The following is a 23,457-nucleotide window of genomic DNA, read 5'->3' as shown; positions in this document are numbered from 1 at the left end:
CTAGCAGGACTGCCCCGGTTGCTCTATCTGTTGCGGAAAGGTATAGGATTAACTCATCTCCCGCTTTTGGTGCTGTGAGCGTTGGGAGTTCGATCAAGCGTGACCGAATCTCCTGAAAAGCTGCTTCCGCTTCTGGTGTCCAGCGGAAGTGCGTTTTCTTTAAACAGTTTCTCAACGTTGACACGAAGGGAAACGACTTATCCGCGTGGTTTGCCAAAAAGCGATTAAGTGCCACTAGTCGTCCGTTCAGTGTCTGAGCCTGTTTGATGGTAGTAGGTGATTCCATTTTGATAATGGCTTCGACCTTTTCAGGGTTCGCTCTGAAGCCATCTTTAGTGACGATGACCCCCCTTCTTCCATTCCAAAGGCACACTTGCTCGGGTTGAGCTTCATGTTTATCTTCCTGAGCGTGTTGAAAGTTTCTTCGATGTCTTTCAACATCGCTTCTGGGTCAGGGCTTTTGATGACCAAGTCATCCATGTAGACTTCCAAGTTCCTCCCAATTTGGGCATGAAACCGGTTGTCCATCAGGCGTTGGTATGTGGACCCGGCATTCTTAAGTCCGAATGGCATCATTTGGTAACAAAATGTGCCATCGGGCATCCGAAAAGCGGTTTTGTCCTGATCATCAACGGCCATGTGGATTTGATGGTACCCCTTATACGCGTCCAGGAAGCATTTAAGGCGGAACGGTGCCAACGAATCCACCTTAAGATCAATTTCGGGTAACGGATAACAATCTTTGGGGCATGCTTTGTTCAAGTCCTTGAAATCTATGCACATGCGCCATTGTTTGTTATTCTTCGGTACCATAACGGGATTTGCAACCCAGGTTTGATATCTACTAACGCGTACGATGCCTGCGTCAAGGAGTTCCTTGACTTGGGTTCTACACGCGTTAGTTTGTTCTGGCCCCATTACTCTGCGCTTTTGTACGATTGGCGTGACAGCCGGATCGCATTTGAGTTTATGCTCTGTCTTACTTCGGGGTACACCAGTCATGTCAGCTGGTGTCCACGCGAAGATGTCAGCGTTTTTTTGTAATAAGCGCTTGAGTAAGGTGCGTGTGGGATCAACAACTGTTGGGCCAATGGAAACGGCCTGGTCAGGGTATTTGCCGTTGAAGGCCCATCTTTCTGGTTCGGTGATGGTTGGTTTAGCCATCTTTGGTTTGGGTTTAGATGAGACAGATGCGATGCATACCTGGGGAATGCCGGTGATCATCGCTACACCCTCAGCTGTTGGCCATCCCATCATGCCGTGGACTGAGGATACCACGGCGTTGAATCTTGCCATCCCATCTCTTCCGAAGAGAATGTCGTATGTGTGGTGTGGCTTCCTCATTACGACAAAATCCACGTCTTCTGTGCGTGAGTGATTCCCGTCCGTAAGAGTGACGGGGAAAGATAGGATGCCCAGGGGGGTGTTTGTGCTGCCATCGAACCCTTCCATCGAGGCACAGATCGTTTCCAGATGCTCTTTGTCTTCGTCATCTAGCTTGTCGAAGAACTGCCTGTACATCACCGTTGACGAGGCGCCGTTTTCAGCAAGAGTGCGAGAAGTGATGTAGTGCCCCAGCTGGCTTTTGATGACGATAGGGCCTTCTTTGCTGGGTCCTCCTGGCACTCGCGGGAAGCGCACCTCAGCATCCTTCCACGCGCATGGTTCTGTCGTTCGCCTTTTTCTTCCTCTGATCTTACCATGAACCATGTTGATGCTGATGTCAACGGGCTTTCGTCCGTTGCCTCGGTACCGGTTGTCGTTCCTTCCACCCTTCTTGATTGATGCCACCAGGTGTGCCAGTCTTCCATCCTTGACGAATGCTTCAACAATATCCTTCAAGGATGTACACTCTTCCGTACTATGACCTTTTGTCCCGTGGAAGTCACAGGATTTACTCTGATCCGCATTAGGTCGCTGCCGGATCATTGGAGCTTTTGGCCATGGTAGCTTTTCAGTGGCAAATATCTCCGTGACGCTTTTGGTGAGTGGCGTCCACCGGTGTTTTTGGCTTGAAGGGTGTGTGTTATTTCTTCCGCCAACAAGAGGGTGAGAGCTGGATGAGGTGTCAAAGTTTACCCTTGACTGCCAGATACCTAGCTTCCTCTTTTTGTTCTGCCGGGCGATCCGAACATTGTTTTCTCTAGTCCTCTGCGTGTAGAGGTGTGTACTCTGGGGAAGATCCCTTCCCAGTTGCTTCTCCGTCTCGGCAAAGCGCTTGGCCGCCGTCATGATGGCATCCCATGTTGATGGCATGCCGTCCTTACCCGTCAATGTGCGGATAAGCTCAGGGTATTCGGCGCCCTGGATGAAAGCGGCGCGAACAAGATCTTCACTTATGTTGCCGAGACTTAGCTTTTTGGAGTTGAAGCGAGTGATGAAGTCTAGTAAAGATTCATCCTCTTCTCTAACGCAGTTGAGGATCGTCCACTGTTCTTCAGTATATTTCCTTTGCTGGCTGAAGTGCTGGCTGAACTTGTTCTGAAAGTCCGCCCAATCATAAATGTGGTGGACCGGTAAACGATCGAACCATGCCCTGGCCGCTCCAACCAGAGTCATCTGGAACATATAACACCACGTGGGTTCCGTCCAGTTACTGACGGTTGACCCCGCAATGAATCTGTTCAAGTGGTCGTCTGGGTCGGATAGACCATCATAAGTGCCGATGTTGGACATTTGTTTGGCACTTCTCGGGGCGATTGCTTCCGCAATGTCCCTTGCGAACTTAGACTTTCCTGCATTTGCAGCAGTTGGTCTAAAGGTTTTGGAGAAGTCACGCGGGTTTCTCTCCGCATTTGTTGGTTTAAAGGCTTCCCCAAAATTCCTTGCCGGTTGGAAGTCCGTTTCCTTACGCTTCCCTTTTGCCTTATGGCGAGGGTTTGCGTCGGTATCGGATTCTTCCCGCTCATCGTCTGAGTACTCGCACTCACTGTTCATATTGAGATGTTGGCGAGTACTGCCGAATTCGTCAGCCTGTTGAACTGAACGCAAGCGTTCATCCAACTCAGCTTGGAACTCTTTCTGAAGTGCTTCGGCCTACGCCTTAACTTGATCTAGTGTTTGGCGAGGGACCCTCGTTCGTTTCTCCAACTGTGCATCAGTGAACCCCAGTGGAATATTTACTGCACTTGCCCCGGCTTGGGTAACCGGGGTAGTGTTCGTAAGATTTGTATAACCGCCGGTGTTCCCAGTTGCTGGGGTTGTGGTCACCGGGGTTTCCTGGTCACTTACTGGCCTTGGGACCGGAGTAACGTTAACCATTTCTTCAGAAATTTTGAAAAAACTAAGAATTAGTTCTAGCTTTTATGCACGGATGGCGCCAATGAAGAAACACTAAGTGAACCCTGGGCAGATTATAGATAATCTGGGGGTTAAGTAATGTTTCCCACGAGGATGAGGTTCAGCAGAGAAGATTGTTCTTCAGATGACCTGCAAAACAGACACCGTAAGCTCGTCACTGAGAAGGGGGGGTTCCTCCTTGTGACCACCCTCCGGCGTGAGAATCAGACTAGATTGCTCTGAATATAAGTGTATATTAAGAGATTGCTAGATAAGATGAGATATCAGATGATGTCCTTACCATTCCAAGGTGTTGGAGTATTTATAGCCGAAGGTAGGTTTCCTAGAAGGTACAGCCGGCTGAATAGTATTCCTGTTCCACCAACAGTGGACTACGCACAGGCCATGCTGGTTGGTGGATAGGCTACGGCCGACAGTAACAAGGTCGGCTGTACACTGTTCCTTTACTGCCGGCTACGCACTGTTCCACCAACTGTAGGCTGCGCACGTCCCATCGTAAGGGTTGGTGAGTAGGCAGCGGCTAATAGTGACAAACAGTACAAGAGGGTGCTCCTCCTCGTACTGTTGTCGGTGAGCTGTCACCCTGTGATTGGTTCATGGGCTGTTCTTGGTCAAATCGTCTGTTCTGCCCATACCTTAGTAGGTACAGTACAAAAGATCTTCCAGAAGCATACGGACTGGCTCATTTAGGCGGGAGTATTCCCGCCTTGCTCATTCCTTCATGTGACTACTGAAGTAGTTAATGCCTTGTGCGTGTAGCCTTGCTGTTAGTGCGGGTAGCCTTCCCTGATGGCTTGTATCCGCAACTGCGGGAACAGGCGGGGTACTTCACCATTGGGAGGCTTTCCCTGCGGGTACAGCTGGCGTACTGCGCGTAAGGTTTTCTCTGAGCATGGTGGGTCCTGCGGGAGCAGTTGGTCGTTGCGCAGACGTCCCTGTTCAAGGTGAGTCTTGCGGGTCCAACTGGGCTCTGCTGGGACCTACCTCTTCAGAGACCATAGTTATATTTAAGTAAAACTAGAAGTGCAAAAACAATATAAATCCACATCATACTACAAGAGAATGCTGAAAAAAGAGAACATACAGAGAAACCAGACAAAACTTATAATTTTAGAAAAATATATGACGACACCATGATACAGAAAACTGGGTCGTTTTCTCGGTTAGTTTTCGTCAAAAATATATAGAGACGGTCATTTTGTTGAAATTGATCTCTCGGATGATGGTTCTTGGAAATTTTTTCCAACAAATATCCAACCAATTTCCTACCAAAATCATTTCTGACTAATTTCCGACCCTTTTGGGACTAAAATAATCCTTGTCAGTATTTTAAATTAGGTTTCTAAGGCTACGTGTTTTAATATAACTAGCAAAAGCTAGTTATAGCGTCACATCAACGTTATAACTGCCATGTAGACAGCGGTTTTAACTAATCCACCCTTTAACAAGCATGATACTATGGGCTGGTTGCCCTTCAAAAATGATCGTTGTGAGTTAACATGTTTAACTAGAATTTTTTTTAAAAAAAAAATTGTGAATAGCCATTAATGGGGTGGACCCCATCTTTTGAGCCCTCATGGACGTTACCTGATGGCAGCAAATGTGTGTGTGTGTGGGGGGGGGGGGGGGGGGGGGAAGATGTTGCCAAGGTGGTTGTGGTTTAACAAGCTGAGTGGTGAGGCGTCCCACGACACCCGGCCTAATGGTGTTGGAATTTCGTCAAAACTAGGCAACAATTTGAAAAGTGGCTGATTTTTCTAGAAGTGATATTGTACGTGTAATCATGCATTAACTCCTACAATCTTTTAGTTGAAGGAACTTTTAAAAAATAAATTTCAATTGCAAGTACATCTCTTAACCACATTTTTCCAGTTGATTTAGTTACTTCTTTGAAAAATTTGAATAAATTATGAGAAAGAAAAGAAGCTTAAGAAAGAATCTAATGACATAACATCAATACAATATATCTTGCTCTTCTTGTATATAACGCTCTTAATTAAGAAAAGGTTTACGTTATGGAGATCAATAAGAAGTTATTTATTTTGGGTTTGGATGTATCTCAATTAAAATGTTTGACTGAACAAGGCACGTAAATATCTATATTGATCATGGGTGGCTTAAGGAAGAGTGAAATATGGCAATGACTTTTGCCTCACTTCTCAAGGGCCCAAAATCTAAAAAGTAATAAATTATAATATTATATGTAGGTAATTATGATTTTGAGATTGTTTGACGATAGGGATTGTGATCTGTATTATGTATACGCATAGATGACATATATGAGTCACATGATAAAAAAAAAAACATTTTTGTTTATAAAATTTTATACGCTTTAGGCCTCAACGAGACGCCCTGAAATTGATTACTTTGTATGCACCTTTTTGTTGTTTGTATAAGTTGGTTTGGCGTAACTACCTAAGAAAAAGGAAGGGGGCCAACACATCACAACAAACAAAGAGAATGTGATGGCTCCCTAGGGAACATTTTACATTGGAGAACATTAATAAAGAAATGTTCTTTTTTTAAGTGAAAAACCTTGGAGAAGTCAAAATTCTACATGCAAACACTTAATACATAGATCTAGACAAACTTATCAGTTCGACTCGTAATACTAGAATAAAAAATGTTTTGAACAAATTCTAAATGTGTAAAGTAAAAGAAGGGTTAATTTCCGCATTGAATGAGTCGAATGAGTAAATTTCCATATTGCTTAGTTTATTGGGTCCACCATGTATGTCAAATTATCTACAAGAACTCATCAAAGTCAATGTCACACTCTTAATTTGAAAATTTCTTTTTTATATGTATAATGCATTTTATACGATTCACACATTTTGGTTAAAAATAGACATGCTTCAATAAAAGAGTTACATTTACAAAACATTCCTTAACGAGGTTCAATGTTATCTAGCCGTCTACATGGAATAATCATGTACCAGTTTGATCACATTGTACAATCATAGTCACATTTTGATATGAACACCGTTGTGTTCCTGAGTTCATTTAAGGATAGAAAAGAAATGATGCAATCGTATAAACTCAATTTCATTGCTAAATATGACGATGTGTATAGTTTTACTAATAAAAATATTCTAACACGACGAAAGTCCAAAACCGTTACAAAACAACAATTACACGTGGCTAAACAAATTACAGTTTCAGTTAATTAACTTAATAAATCAAAATGACAAAATATATACCATTCGTTGGCAAGATTTCTATTCAATGGCATAAGTTACAGTTTCTACCTCGGTGGGACGCCAAAACGACTTCTCTACACGTAGCAACCCTTCTTTCTCCTTGTTGTATGCCAGTTTAATGTTCCAGTTCATAGATTTTGCCATGTTTTCCACCTCGGCAATCGTCTCCACGTTATCCCGCACGATTAGTTTACCTTCCGGTCTTAATATTCTGTCAACTTCCGCCATTAACCCTTGTAACTTACACCTGTGACAAAAAGAAAACTAACTTTTAGTTATCGAAGCACGACCTATATAGTTATTCTTGTCAAAAGCATCAACCTTAACACAAACACAACAAACTGTTTAATCCTTTATCAGTTTATCTAAACAAGTCAAACGAGTTGGCGAGTTGAGGACCCAAACACGACCCATACGTTTATTAGTGTCAATAACATCAACCCTAACCCGAACCCACTTAAATCCTTTAACCCAGGCATGACTTGTTGAAACCTTTATCTAAACAAATCCAACAGGGTGGTAAACTTTGTAATCAAGTTTTAAGCGTATTAACCGGGTTAGAGGGTTGTAATAAACGGGTTAAAAGGGTCAATTGGTTTGCTACAAAGGGTGGATTGACTTATTTAATTAAGCGGGTTAAACGGGTCAGCCCGAACACAATTAAAATCATGTATAACTTGAACACAACCTGTTTAACCCTTTATCTACATGGTCAAACGGGTTGGTGGTTGTAATCAAATTGTAAATATACTAAACGGGTTCCAAGGTTGTAATAAATGGGTTAAACGGGTCAACATGCTTACTTCAAAGGGTTGACTTGTTTGATTAAAGGGATTAAACAGATCAACACGAACACACCCGCTTATTAAGCGGATTAGATACTGCAACCCAAAACCCAATTGTTTTCATGTCGTATCACGCTGAGAAATACAATTGAAGCGCAAAAACATTACCTTTTCTTAACATCTGAAAAAAGATGATCAGCGTGAAGAAGATCATACGATCGTGGGTAAGTGCTGAAGGATTCACACCAATCATGATATATGCCAAACAGTCCACGCTCGTATATAATTGGAAGCGTATCGGGTGAATCAAGAGGTACCACATTCATCACCCACACCTTACGATCCCTCATTGCAGCTGCAAATCTACACATATTTGCCAAAATAAAAAAGAAAATGTCAGACTAAAGATTTCACATGTGAAACCACTCCCTAGATGCAAAAATAACAATCCATCTATATATTTGTTAACGGGCTGTTCAGGTCAAACAGGCCCGCAAAGAATTTTCAATGCATCTAAGTTAGGCCTGTAAACAGACAGAACCTTCAGTGAACCATTCATCAACCGTTCGTTTAAACTGTTAACAAACGAACACGAACACGCTCACTTTCGTAATGAACAAACACGAACACGTTCACTTTTGCGTTCAATCATTTGTTTGGTTTAAGTTAAACCGACGAAGGTAACATACTCTGTTTGTTTACAAGCCTAATCTAAGAACTTAAATAACCTTTTCAAAAGTCAATTATTATCGAGGTACTTCATTTTTACTAAAGTTAATTTGAGATATTAAACGCCTTAGTATATCTGAAAATTTGTGTTGCCATTTTGGGTAAAATAATAAAACATTCCCCTTTTGGTGAAAAAAGTCTTGTAAGCTGAATCTACTTACCCTCCATATATGGACCGCATGTCCATGACATTTCTGACAGACGACCAATCAATTCCTAAACCGGTCAGATAAGACTTGGAAACAACGCGTTTCCAGTGTTCATAATCAGAAGTGAAATCTTCTGGTGCTGCTTTTCCATAAACTCCAACTTCACTAGCCTTTAACCAGTATGGTGGTGACTCCAACCTCTGTGGCCAAGTCTCGGACCATTTTGATCCACGTGCAGACTCATCAACAGGTACTCTATGCATACATGCTTCAAGTTGTACTTTCCTGAATTCAAGTTGTGGTTTAAGTCACGTTTAGGCCCATATTCAATAATATTTATACCAGAACCAATCTTAATCATTCAATTATAATAAATAAATGAAAATGTTACAACTGTAAAAGTTTAAATGATTATCTTGACTTAATTTCCCTATTCTCTCTTCCTCATAACAAGTTTTGTACAAGTGTAAATAAGAGAATTATAGTTAATCTACACGTGTGCAGATGTTTATAATATGTATTTTGTATCTGCACATATACATTCTTGGTTTTATGATGCGGGCAATGAGGCCTGGTGCATACATTTCTAAGTTTAAGGGAGTTCCTGGATAGATTACTTGTACCTTATGCATAGATTACTTGTACCTTATACATAGAGTTAAAAGACGTTTTTTGGTTATACATAAAAAACTTCTTTGGTAGTACTGCAGCTTTTTTATCTAAATTTATTTACTTAATCTCTCTTTTTTTTAAATTATTAACTTAATCTCTTATTTTTTTAAGTGTTTTAAAGTTAACAACTTAAAATATTAAATATAAACAATTTTTTAGAATTTTTTTGAACAACAAACACCTCGCATACGTGATGTGTGCGCATCCCGCATTACACATCGGCTTTCTGGATCAAAACGCATCCGAGCGCACCGCTCATTTTAAAACCAAGTATACATATATCAACTCAAGTACATTCAAATAGCCATAATGTATTTTAATAGTCATGTGGGAATCTGAGATAAAAACACAAATAAATGAACGGTCCAAATGGATTCTCGCAGTTCTCACTTCTCACATTATTCATGGTCATTTATTGAACCCTCCACTATATATAATACGTATATATATGCTAAAGTTTAGAGAACGGTCCAAATAGATTCTCGAAGTTCTCACATTATTTATGATCATGTATTGAACCCTCCACTATATATAATATGTATATATATGCCAAAGTTTAGAGAGATTATTGTTACCAGACTGCATCAGGATGTTTTCATAGCATTCATTATTAGTTGGTTTTCTGTATATTGCTGCACCAACCTGATTCAATTTATCATTGTTTATCACCACCAACTCCCAGCACATTGCCTTTGTTAGTTTTTTCATAGCTGCACAAAATGATGGTAGTGTTTCACAAATTCTAAATACTTAATATATGAAATGACAAAGATAAAAGGGCACAAAAGTAATTTCAGTTTCCCCCCTTCATACCTTCCCATATTTCTACATCTTCAGTCTTGTTTTGGTAAACTGGAGTAGCAGACCATACAAAATAACCACCAGGTCGCAACACGCGATTAAGCTCCAACAAAAGTTTCCCACCTGCAAAACATAATTTTTATACATGTATCATTTTAATCAATAAATTAAAACATGAGTGCAAGTATCTGATAGTAATTCACCTTCAATGTGCCAGGGGACTCTGCAACGGGCACAATGAACAACATCAAAGATTTTGCTTGGGAATGGAAGCCTTTGGGTACCCATAACAGCTGAAATGGCGGGAATACCCCTTTCAAGTGCAAATTGCACTTGAGCTTCGTGCTCATCTTTTGGAGCAAATGACATTGCAATCACGTCTCGTTCAAAAAGATATCCCCCAAAACTAGCAACACCACATCCAACATCCAAAATCACCCGGGTCCTCTTACCCCATGCAATATTAGGATGTGACTGCAATTAAAGATTACAAATTAGTGACTGTTTTTGACCCCTAATAGGCCTGGAACCGAACCGAACATTCAATGAACTATTTGACGGGAAAAGACGGTTTATGTTCGTTTATTGAATAAACAAGCGAACATGAATGAAATGATTTGTTTATTTAGTTAAATGAATGAACATGAACGCATGCCTGGTTTATTTATGTTCGTGAAAATTCGTTTATGCTTGCTAGTTCACGTTTGTGTTAGTTCTTTTGTTTTATATGTTCACTTAAATTTAAATATCATTCTCTAAAATTTAGCTACTTTTATTAGCATTTTAGGTTCAGATGATTGATGTTCACATTTACCTTTAATTGGTGGTTCCATAGTTATGTTTGTTTATGTTCATTCATTTATGTTCACGAATCGTTCGTGATATGAGCATATCCATTTTCTTAATGAACGAGCACGAGCAAGAAACCCGTTTGTTTAATTGTCTGTGTTCGATCATGTGTTATGTTAAAGTTAAGCAAACGAACACGAACATGTCCCGCCTATTAACGAATGAATATGAACATATTCATTTTCTTAACGAACGAACACGAACAATAAAACCCATCTGTGTTCAATCATTTGTTATGTTAAAGTTAAACGAACAAACATGAACATGCCTCCTTCGTGTTCATTCGGTTCATTTACAGGCCTAGTGCATAAAGTTTGTTTTTAATGAATATTCATAATGGCTTCATCAAAAATAGTTATGATTACTAACTTCTTGGATGTAATCTATATAGTGAAGAGCTCCATTCTTAAACTGAGTACCACCACCAGGAAACGAAAGGTACTCCCCATCAACTTTGACCCAATTTTGATGTCCTTTGACTGCAGCAAGCTTTGTGTGTGGGACGTTACTATACCATATCTGCAAACAAATAATAAAACACATTTTAAAATCTAGATTCAATTAACAAGTGAATATTGAAACTATTAAGATGATTATAATTTACCTGTTCTTGGCTTCTAGGTCATTTAATGGGTGTTTTATACCCAACAGGAAGAGGAACAAGACATGTTGGTGACTCGTCTGGACAATGTCTTTCCCTGTGTTCATAATGGCTTCTACCATGTAGATGTCTAATGGCTTCCAAATTGTCCAAACAAGGAATATAGTCTGCGCCAGCTGTCGTGTTACATGTCTTCCAATTGTAAATGTTTTGCGATTTCTTCTCAGTTGCTGACTCAGCTGCTTGAGTTGAGAACGCCCGGCAAATCTGTTTTGGTATCTTCATCTTTGTTGACCTTCTCTTCCTTTGTTTCTGTTTCATTCGATTCAGAATTCGACTCGTTATTCTTCTCGCTTTCATTCGTGGGAATGGGAATGGGAATACGCCACCAGATCTAATCTTACACAGACATACATTTGGATGGAGGTTGGTTATATTAATTAGTTTTTAAGGCTTGTGAGTTATGCCCCAACTGTTAAGCCGAACAAAAGATATTTTTCAACATAAGATGAACGTATAAAACGTTCAACTAAGCATGCATGTTAACTCGAAAAATTTAGAAAAAGCGTAAACACATAACTCAATAAATAAGTCGAAACTATAAAAGAATGACTAGATTGAAACGATAAGTAAATTTATTCAAGCATAAAAATAATAATAATAATAATAATAATAATAATAATAATAATAATAATTTAGAACAGGTTATTAGATCAAAATCAAGTTAATTATTTTTTTCAACATTTGAAGGTAATATTCTTTAAAACCATTGCTAGATACTAATACGGTTTTATAAATATAAATTTATTGGTATAAAAAAACTTTAACTTGAGGTAACAGGTAAAGATTCATTAATTTAAACAATAATCACTGGATAATTTTTAATTTAATTTATAAATTATAAATATAAAAAAAGCCTAGGACAATTATAAGTTTGTAACAACTTGGCCCAATGATTATCCCAACCCAAGTCTAAGAATGCCTACACTTCCTTTTGCTTAAAGAGTTGATAGTTGTCGGACATAAATTGGCCCACGTGCAACTTTTAAAATAGCAATTAGAGGCCCAACCAAATAAATGCCAATACTCAGCCTGAGCCCTGATGTACACCTCTTTACATATAAGCAATGTTCTAGAATTCGCTATGCGCTAGCCGGGTTGTGAAGTAGAGACTAATCAGATTGGAATTTATATGTAAATTTTTAAATATGCATATATGCAAACCAAATTTTATATTTAAAATTTTCAATTTTGATCGATTATGAATAAATAGCGATTAATCGACACCTAGTCTGTGGGGTACCAACTAGAGATTAATCGGCGCTTAAGCGCGGTTTTTACAACCATGCCTATAAGGCTATAACCCAATATTGACCCTTGACCCGACTTTGACTTCTGTTTGACTTTTTACCTAGGTTCCAAAAATACCCATCATCTTTAAAAATACTGCTCTTTTCGCACAATACCTCATGCTTCACCAGTGGTACAAGTACAACATTCTAAATTTTTCATCATATTCCAATATATCCAACACTGCCCTAATTGAGATGTTAAACTATGGATTGAACATAGTGAATTATGAACCCAAACCAAACCCAAAAATGGATCAACCATAGTGAGCTTAAAACAATCTTTACATTAAACAAGCTTAAAACACGTTGTTTTGAATTAAAACACATCATAAAGAAGAATAAACTTGAATTTGTTATTTGGTTGGAGCCCTTCAAGGAAAGAAGAGTCACTCCAAAAATAAGTGTATGCCATTTGAGCAGCAAGCACACGATATTCTTTAGTAAAAGGCGAAAAAATAGTTCGCTTTGTGGTAACTGCGTGGCTGCGTGCTTTTCAAGGCCCAACCTGCTTGCTTTAAATATTGAACTGCCACTACTATGTTTTATCTAAACAATAGATGTGGGATGGACTCCACATATCCTTTTTCTCTGTTTTTAAGCCCACACTCTTTATTTTTGGTCCCAAAACTTTTCAAAACAATTTAATCAATTTAATCATGTTGCTCGGAAATTTTTTAGGCCTGTTGTTATTGTAAAGATGAGTGATGTTTGCTCTATGTTATGCAGCTTCATGAGATGTTTGAAAGAACAGTAGGCGACACTAAGTAGTATTTGCATTTTTGTATATGATGTGGAGAGGCCTTTACTAGTTGTTTGATCTTACGACTTTTATGGGAAAAAATGTGTCCGTTACATATGAACCCACTCTTGGCCTTAAGATCTCGCTTCTGTATATATTTGATTGGCTTGATTTAATAAATTACAAAACTACAAATCTTCTAACTTTGTTTATAAGAACTAGGTGGCTAACCTACCAGGTGGATTTTAAGCTGTAAATTTCATAAAGGGTTTAAAAAATCGATAGTGTAAACGGATTTTCTTCAACAAATTTAGTTTCCTCTTGTTACAAAACCATTTAAAGTTTTGAATAGTAACCCTTTCACATTATATTTTGTTACTCCTCCAAAACTACAAATATAATAAATGAACCATGTGTCTGAAAATCTCACCAAAAGCCTAATTAAGCACTTGCACGGAAGGCGGTTTTTTTTATGGATCGATCTAGCTCAGTTTTTTATATGATCGCACTTTCGTGAATGATTTTAATTTTTTTTTATCAGATCGCACTTTCATGAATGATTTTCAACCTAAAATGCCCCCTAGATTTAGATTAAGAGGATTGACAGGATACCCACAAATTGCTAGTACTTCTACATATAAATTCCATCATCATTTAGTTGATGACACTGTCCTCTCATCACTAGTTATCAATGACTGAACTGGATCAGTCTCAAACCAAACAATGAGTCGAATACATGTTTAGTTTCTCATACAAATCTAAAACAATATGCCTCGAGTTTTATTAAAGAAGTTGATTTGGTTTACGTTTTGAACCTTGACCAAACCAAAAACGCGTGTTTGGTAATGCATGGAGCTGATTAACATTTATTTGAATTTGTAGAAATTTACCAACGACAAATCTTGTAAGGCTGTGTGAATACAAAGCTTGATCACATCATAAAGTAGTGAAACCATGCAATATTGTCTCTAATCTCGCAGTGATTGTAACGGTTATGTAAAAGTACAAGAGAATTGTTATATAACAAACCCATGTATCCCATCTATCATCTGGATTCAAAACAAGAAGATATACAGAAATATATATATATATTAACAACAAACCTTTGTTGCAATTCCCTCGCAGGTTTGGTCAAGCCTTCGCTTTCAAGGATGAAAAAACTGTGACGGCTCTAGATCTGCTTCAATGATAACTACGAAGTCGGACACTGCAAAAACAATAACCTTCCTCGGCGCTTGGATGAGCATTCTCAATAAGAACAAAATCATCATAATATTTCATTTTAAGGAAAAAAAGAGGAAGAGTAAAAACACTATAATAAAATCGTGTTGCTTGATTTCTGATTGCATTGATTCTTTCATGGTCTTCTTCATGGATTAGCAAACCTTCATGATATGTTATGGGTTCAAAAATCTTTAGCAAAATAAAGAGCATCCAAACTTATTCTTGCCTTCTTGGTTAGGCCACCAAATCTTGGCATGTATTTTATTGTTTAATATTGTAACCGTGAAGCATATTCGCTCTTTCATGAGGGAACCAAGCATGTATGACCTCTTAGCTGGACCTAGGGGTGTTTATTACTTCACCATCTTTTATCATAAGTTGAACTGAATCGAAAAAAATAATGACTTATGTGTTTAACTCGTATCAATGTTTATTTTAATTTCTTTTTTGATCTTCAAGTAAATCCAAGTATACTCAAATGATATTGATCACACTAAATCATCATCAGTAATTTGCATCAAAATCTTTTGAACGACATAAATTTGAACGTTTTAAATAGTTAATACAAATCGTAAGAATTAAGTATTGCATCCTTGCTATCTCTAATTTGAATAATGGTAATATAATGTCTCAATTGATCATCGCACTTGGTAAAGGTAAATAATGTAAAATGAATTATTTAATATGCTTGTTAGTGACTGTTTTCTACACGTTTACGGGTAAAATTATTAAACATTGCTAACTCTTAACACACATGATTCTAATTATTCTATTTGCACATCTTGACAATTAATACGATCAACTTATACAAAAGAATAAGTATGGCTGAGACCTAGCAAGTAGTGCTGTCACTTTTACCCAAAACTCGAAACCCAACCAGAAAAAACCCGTATCCGAACTAGCCCAACTCGAAAAACCCAAACCCGAGAAAAGACTAACCCGAACCCAAACCGAAGTAATTCGGGTTGGTTCTTGGGTGATTTATAAGTTTCGGGTCAACCCGAAAAACTTTTAGTTTTGAAATTAAATATATTTTTAGGTATAGTAGGTTTAATCTTAGTCACTAAAGTTATCAGAATCTGAGCCTAATTGACTGTTGTCATTCCAACTATTATGGATCGACTGTTTATTGTTAATTTATAGTTTCATTAGTTCGATTCAAGTTTTTAGAATATTAGAAGTTTGTTTGCATGTTCATTATATCTCACTTCTAACTTCTTTCTTAAAAAAATTTACAACATATTACACGTTTGCCTAAAAACTACTAATTTGTTTACAAAATATATTATTTACAGCCTTCAAACCCATTTCGTATTGAAATTTTTAGAGTGAAAAACAAAATAAATAATGCTCGATATCACTCGATATTCGATCGAAAAATGCTCGATTCGATTTTCGCTCGGTTCAAATTTCAGCTGTTCGATTCGGTTGTAAATGAGCCAAGCAACGAGCAAGCCTTCGCTTGGTTCGGCTCGGCTTGTGAACAGCCGTACTAAATATAAAGGGTGAGTGGGCCATAATCCTATTGACCGACTCCATTTTGACTTATTAGAATTGGGCCCTTACATGTTAGGTTAGGCTATGTGTAGTGGAGGGCTACAAAATGAGGGCGATTTTTGACACGTGACGCCACGTCAGGAGATGAGCGATTTTTATTTTAGGGGTGTAGTAATGTTGTAGCCCAAAAATCCCCCCCGCCTCCCCCCCCCCCCCCAAAGGCTTACATTGGTCCATTTAATAAAATAATTATTATTTTTAACCCAATCCCGACGACAAATCTATCCCCCCCCAAACACTTATCGCCCACGTATCGTCTAGGGGGCGGTGTTGTAGCCCTCTTGTCGCCCCAAAATCCTTCAGCTTATCGCCCACTACACTTGAACTTATTGGGTTGAGACATGGGATTACGTTGTGTTTAATCTTTAACACATCAAATGAGTTAAACTATAGGATTTAACAAATGAAATAAAGGATAAAATGGTCAAAGTGGTTGAAGAGAGTACACATGATTTCAACAACATAAATTCTATATTCAACCTTTCCCGCCCAGAAAACAAAGTCATGTTTTAATTTGACCAAAAGTTGTCATCTAGGGTAGTTCTGTATAACAAGTTTACTTAAGCATGTAAAAAAAAACCGGATGTTTAGTGAACTGTTCGTGAATCATTCGAAAAGAAGTTTGTTTATGTTCGTTCACTTAATAAATAAACGGACATAAACAAAAAGTTTGTGTTTATTTAATTAAACAAACAAATATTTACACATGTTTCGTTCGTTCATTTATGTTTGTTTATGTTTATTAATATTTGTTCATTTATGTTTATTTTTGTTCATTTATGTTTGTGCACACATGTTCATTTATGTTTGTATGTTTATTTATGTATGTTTTACGTGTGTTCATTTATGCTCATTCATGAGAGTCCCTTATATAGCACCATGTCTCTGGAAGATAATGAATTCGCTTGTGACATATTGTGGCCTGTGTGTTAATTTCTTTGTTGACTTAGAAGTCAGACATACCATATGATGATTAGAAGGTCCGTCTAATCAATTCTTGCCAGCTAAGATAAACGTTAGACGGGTCCATCCAAGTAGTAAGCGGATGAAACAGTTCGGCGCAATAAATATCTTCGTTGATAAGTCATACATAGACGGTCCATCTAATCTTTTAGACCGTCTGTCTAATCCGAAATTTTCATAATTTCATATTAGACCCTAAACTTTAACTTTGCATTATTACAATTGGGTGCCTCAACTTTAAAGTTGTTATATTTAATTAGCCCAAAATTTTATGAATGCTACAAGACCCAAGAAAATTCCCAAATGTAAGGATTGCATATAGAATATTGTTGGCTATTCCAATAACGGTGACATATGCGGAAAGAAAAAAATTCAAAATTGATGCTATTGAAATCTTACTTACGATCCACAATGTCCCAAGAAAGACATAATGGATTGGTTATTATAGCTATCGAGAACGAAATTTTAGATAATATATACTGTGAAGAGGTGATCAAACAGTCTGATGTTAATAATGCTATGAGAACTTCAAGAATCATCGGTTAGCCGTCGACTATTATGGTTTTTGGTTTTAATACTATATTTTTGCTATGTTTATTGTTATAACGTTAATTTTTATTTAAAAAAATAGTTTATATATTTCGTTGCTCATTACGGCTTACGAGTCTTTTTATTTTGGACTCGGCTGAGGTATTTAAATCCTTAATTAGAGACGGCTTGCCCCTTATCATAATGTGGTTGCACATTTCCACTATATACTTTCTGAGAGTCAGTTTGCTTTATTTGCATAGTTGAGAGTCCTAGTAAGCCACAAGGCAAGGTCCTTGCTATGTTCACCCATGAGGCCATGATATGAGGTTGTCTACCTCACACTACTGTTTCGAGTCATGAAAACCCCTCGGAAAAAAATAAATAGCACCTCCGTTGGTCAAAAACGGTAAGTCTAGCCGACTTATTTGGACCCATGTAACACTTATTTTCTTTATATGTGTGCTTTTTGCCTTTTTGGAGAATGAAGACAGGGAACCTTATCTTTCCATTTGACTTTATTATTGATGAAACATTATTCAGGATTTTTATGTAGACATTGTTTGATTTTATGTCTTTCATCATTTCATAAAACATATACTAATGTCTCATTAATATATTGCAGAAAAGCTAATAAATAAACTTAATTAACAATATAAATTAATAAGTCACATTTTTCACTTCACTTGCATATCATTTATATGTCAATATCTTTTATACATTTTTTAAATCTCAACTAAAATGGTGTATTCATAAAACAATGATTTTGTTTATTATTCAGGTTCATTATTTTACTTAAAAATAACATGAACGATCTTGGCTATAATATCACATTAAAAAACGTATGAAAAACTTGTATTTGATTTGTTGCTTAGTGACGGGTGTGACCCGTATAGAATACATGCCACTGGTAACATTAACCTTGAGCATATAGAACCAACAATAAAAATTAACAAGCTACAAATTTAAGTTGTCTATAAGAAAGCGGTTGAAATTTAGTCTTCAGAGTACATCACTTGGCAATGTTTGCCATTGGTTTGAGTTCTTTGCAACATTTCTTAGACTAAGTGTTATAGAGCATGGTTACTTAATTAAAAGTGTTGTCACGTCAGTGTCACATTCACTTAAAACACAAAAACACACAATAGTTTAACTGAAAACACAATTATTATTTAATCTTTTATAATATATAAAAATAAAAGTGGGGTATTGTAAATTTTTAATTGGTTGAATTTGTATTTAACGCCCTTTTGATGGGGTAATATGCTAGGTAAAATTGGTGGTGATGTGGCAGATAGTGCCCCCATCACATCACTATAACACTTAATCTCATGAACAAGTGTTAAAGATTCATGGATCAAAGATAAAATAAATACAATATTTAATTTTCAAGTTGGAAGAAGGGCATGTTGTACGTCATTTTGCATGGGATGAAAAGGTTTACTAGGGAAACATAAGTAGCAATAGGTGGTTTGGAAAAAGAAAAAAGAAATTGAAGTGTTTTAGATATATGGTATTGTAAAATTTAATCAAATTAATCTAGATAACATTATGTATGATCTAGAATGTAAACTGGGTGGTAGGCAAGTACACGCCTCTTTGGAGCTTGCTCGAATGACAATCAGGCTCGTCAAGTCCACATATAGGACAAGCTGTCTTGGAGAGAGGACAAACGGGTATTGGAATCTTGATGAACAGCTTGGGAAGCGTGGGGTCTTGTCAGCAATTATTCAGGCTGCTTGTGAGACTAGCATACTCCATGTGTGTTCGGATCCCACACACGTTTTTTAGGCTTGGATCCCACATAAGTGAACCTTTTTGTTCTGATGTGAGTTTCCCATGAGAAAATTTAACAATCATTTTATTAAATTATTATGTGTTCGAAGTTTTAAAAATAAGTATTATACCCCTCCTTTAAATATCGTACTAATACGATTTAAACCTTTTTTTCTAGCTTTTGCTATTTTGTTATAAGTTACAATCGTTAGCTTTTTTCTTATTTTTATAAAGAAAGGATTTTTTTCATATATACTATAAAACATTTTTATAATTATTTTAAAACAACCAAAATGTTTTCTTTTTTGCTTTACACCGTATCTTTTTCTCTAAACTTTTTTATAAAGTGTTTTTTTTTAAATGACTATAGAGATAAATTGCATTAAAAAAAGTTCTATTAGTTTTTAAAAAGTAAAAAAAAAGATTAAATAATATATGACTTGATTAACAAGTTTGATTATGTTCTTAGATGCCATTAATCTCATGCACACGAACCTAACGGAAAAAAAATTATATTGTTTTGATTTTTTTTTTTGGTGTGGGGGAAGGGCGTATGCTACGAAAAAATATACAATACTTTTTGTATCGTTTTTATAAAGACCTTATACTATTATTCTTTAAATATATTATAAAAAAAATGAAGAAACTAAATAGAGAAATATAATTTAAATGTGTGGGCCCTTGGGTGCGCGCATATAATGTATATATGTCCAAGGCTTAATGCAACCTGTTTGCGATGCGCGCATATAATTATAATGTATATGTGTGTGGGCCTTTGGGTGGACAAAAGTGAAATTGCATTAATTTTGACGTTATTTTACTAATTTCGTGAAAATAGTGTTAAAAGTAGCGGAAGGTTAATCAGGCATCATGTGGTGGCGTTGATAGCCGAAAGACAAGGGTACATGCACCAATCGGCTGGGGTCCTGATGATTGAGTGTTACGTGCCATATGTCCAAGGCTCGATGCAAAACCACTATCAAGCCGGGGGTTTCACGGGAAACAGCCTCTCTATTCCTATGGAGTAGAGGTAAGACCGTCTACATCTTACATTCCTCAGACCCTACCATAGCTTTGCTATTGGTGGGATATACTGAGTACGATGATGATGATGATGATAATGATGATACAAAAATGAAGAAACTAATTAGAGAAATATAGTTTAAATGATTTTTAAATTTTCAAAAAAATTATTTTTAAATTTTTATTATTATTTTAAGATTTTCTATTATTTTTTAAATAAAAATAAAAACTTTGTATTTTTTATTTAATATTTTAAAGAAAACTATAACTACAATATGAAAAATATGTTGGAGAGAGTAATCTATCTATTCTAATAAATAAGTACTAGGTGATGCCACTTGTTATCTTCTTAGCCACTCTCACCAACTTTAACACATTTTCATAAAATAGTATTTCGTTCGGTTCAACCCGTTCCAATACAACCCGCACTAATAGAAATAACCAGATCCAATTTTTTCATTCTTTTTTTGTTTTCAACCCTAATTCCAGTTCGTCTCTCCCGCCATCACCTACGCCATTGCGATCGCAATCGCCATTCCTCTGTTCCACTAGCACCGCTAGCACCTACGCCATTGTCACACCCCGACCAAAGGCGGCGGAACATGCCGAGGTGTAACGATTGTCCATAAGCACATGACACTAATTAAAGTGACAGTATTTAATAAACTCATTTCATTTCACAACATCGAAAATGTCACATAACAATTATCCATAAAATAACCATAAACAAGATATCACAAAATATGGCAAATTGATATTGTTCATTTTTACTAATATCCTAAGGTCTTTGATGTCGTTTTCTTCACAATCATAAATCAACCAAGATGCAAACCTGCAACATTTCATAAAATAAAGTTTGTCAACACAAAGGTCGGTGAGCAATTCATAAGTTTAATCATATTAGTATATAATAAAGATAGCCACAAAACTTGCATACGAAACGATAAATAAAAGTGGTAATTTGGATAAATAGATATCGCTAAACACATTAGCGACACCTAGCTATAAGGGGATGCCAAATAGTCTAGGATTTTATAGTTATCGTTAATTGCATTACGTTAACGACACCTTGCTATAAGGGGATGCCAAATAGTCTAGAATTTTATAGTTCCACCAACCAAAAGCGATAAACACATAGGCATATAAGCATAGAACACCAAATCGAGCAATTATTTAGGTAAAGTATACAACTACGTTTGTGGTTTAAGATTCAAATATAAAGCATTTTGTTGAATAAGTATGAAATGTCACCCCCAAAATAAAAGATGGAAAATGGGGTATGAAGTACTCACCTTCAAGTGGTAAACTTGAAAGATGATAATTTGGAGATTTGTCGGATCGACGAGTTTAACGCACAATGCCTAAAAAGAAAAGAAGTCTTGAATTTAGAAAGGTTGTCTTGAAGGTCTTTAAACAAAATAAATGTTGAGAAATGTAAATAATTAAAGTTCAAGGTTTAAAATGTGACTATTTAAGAATTTATAATAATAACCCTTTAAAAATGTAAGTTTGCTCGAAACCGGGTTAAAGTATCTAACCTTAATATTTACTCAACCTATGTTAAGTAATAAGGTGGGTAAAATGCAAGAATGCAAATCCCTTTGGAATAAAAATACTAAAACGGGTTTTTTTTTATCGAGTGTTCGGGTTGTCGGTTCGGGTCTTGATAATTGGTCAAACCCAAAGTCAACTTTCCAAAATATTGAATGTTATGAGATAACTCAATAAAATTTAATAAGACTTAACCAAGTATGCAGTTCCATTGTTTTAGAACTAACAACGCACGTTAAGCGGGTGTATATTATATATATGTTGCACAACCATAAACAAGTATTAATAAGGCTACATAAACTAATTAAGATGAAAGACCAAAATCTTTCAAGAACACTTAAGAAGATAACCTTGAATTTTTGATGTTTGAGAGAGTTTTTTTTTTTTTTTGGAGTTGTAGCAAGGGAAAATGAAGAGGAAATGTGGTGTATATATAGGGTAATGTTGGTGGTCAAATATGGGTGTGAGACACAAGAGTTTTCATGCAAAATGGATCAAGACAAAAACACAAAACAACAAAATAAATAAATAAATAAATAATTAATAAATAAATAAATAAAAATAAAAATAGGATGTTTTCAAGACCCAACAAGTGTGAAACAATATTGTAACATAAATCCATCATTTTGATTATAACATAAGCTTCGGTTTACAAATCGGGTCGGTTTACATAATAAACAAATACAAAAACGAATACAAACAAGACCCGAAATTGACGAATGTCACAGCCATCGCCACCGCCGTATCCTCCTTCATCGCCACCGCCGTCGCCTCCTTCATCGCCACCGCCGTCTCCGCCTCTCTTCCGTAGCCACCTATTTTGTACGCGCCATCACCGTCGCCACTTACTCCTCTCTTCCGTAGTTGACACTCTCTGTTAAAGGTATACTCTTTAACTATGTAATTAAAATTATGGAATGTAAAATATTTGATAAAGTTGTTGGTATATGTTGAATAGAACTGGTTAATTGGAATTTGATGTGTTATTTGCAATCTTCTTTGTTGTTTTGGCATGTTTAATTGGAATTGCTCTTTGTTGTTGCCTGCCTTGCATAATTGCCATTTTGTATGTAGTTGCTAGCCAGGTGAGAACGAAATAATGTTATTATCTTTTTAAATATTTTATATTTATCGTGAGCTTGTTTAGCATATTATGGTAATATGCAGAAAGGTGCTATTAGCATTTTTCGTGACCTTCCTCCTTGGTCTATTACCATTCTTCATGACGGCAAAGATGAAGTTTTCAACACTGCAAAGGTAAGAAAATTACCCTTCTACCCTTTTAAATTGCATAATATCAACTTTCAAAACACTAAAACTGTCATGATATTGGGCTGCTTAATTTGTAGGTTAAAGCTCCAAGCACACAAAAAAAGATGACAACCATTGCAACTTTTAATGGCAATCGTATGATGAAGAAGCTCCGTCTTCTGATGGCGGTGATAGGTTTGCAATGTCGGGGTTGTACGAGCAGTTAAATGTAACTAGAGATGCTTCCGATTACTTGTGGTACCTTACAGAGTGAGTATTAATGATTTGTGATTGTTGTTGTTGTTATTATTATTATTATTATAAATGTTTAACTGTTTTGTATTTATTTGATTTTACAGAATAGATATATCGTCAAATGAACAGTTTTTGACAAACGGATAGCTTCC

The 23,457-nt window shown here is 36.6% G+C and overlaps 1 non-coding gene and 1 pseudogene across 2 annotated transcripts; both read right to left on the bottom strand.

Moving 5' to 3' along the window:
- Nucleotides 1-6,379: 6,379 nt before the first annotated feature.
- Nucleotides 6,380-22,862, bottom strand: LOC143621854 (putative methyltransferase PMT26; annotated as a pseudogene). Its single transcript, XR_013151609.1, has 10 exons — nt 22,843-22,862; nt 22,526-22,673; nt 11,090-11,480; nt 10,855-11,004; nt 9,840-10,110; nt 9,649-9,759; nt 9,411-9,545; nt 8,176-8,448; nt 7,454-7,648; nt 6,380-6,747 (listed from the first exon to the last, which is right to left on the bottom strand). The product of XR_013151609.1 is annotated as a putative methyltransferase PMT26 (transcript).
- Nucleotides 12,805-12,923, bottom strand: LOC143621941 (U5 spliceosomal RNA). Its single transcript, XR_013151617.1, has one exon. It is a non-coding gene; the product is annotated as a U5 spliceosomal RNA (small nuclear RNA).
- Nucleotides 22,863-23,457: the final 595 nt, after the last annotated feature.

This window comes from Bidens hawaiensis, unplaced genomic scaffold (assembly GCF_021521415.1).
Source record: "Bidens hawaiensis isolate Kalapana, Puna unplaced genomic scaffold, B.hawaiensis_p1.1 tig00002977_1, whole genome shotgun sequence".
Lineage (NCBI taxonomy): Eukaryota > Viridiplantae > Streptophyta > Magnoliopsida > Asterales > Asteraceae > Bidens > Bidens hawaiensis.
The sequence above is the reverse complement of the archived record's forward strand: the minus strand, read 5'-3'. Positions and strand labels throughout refer to the sequence as shown.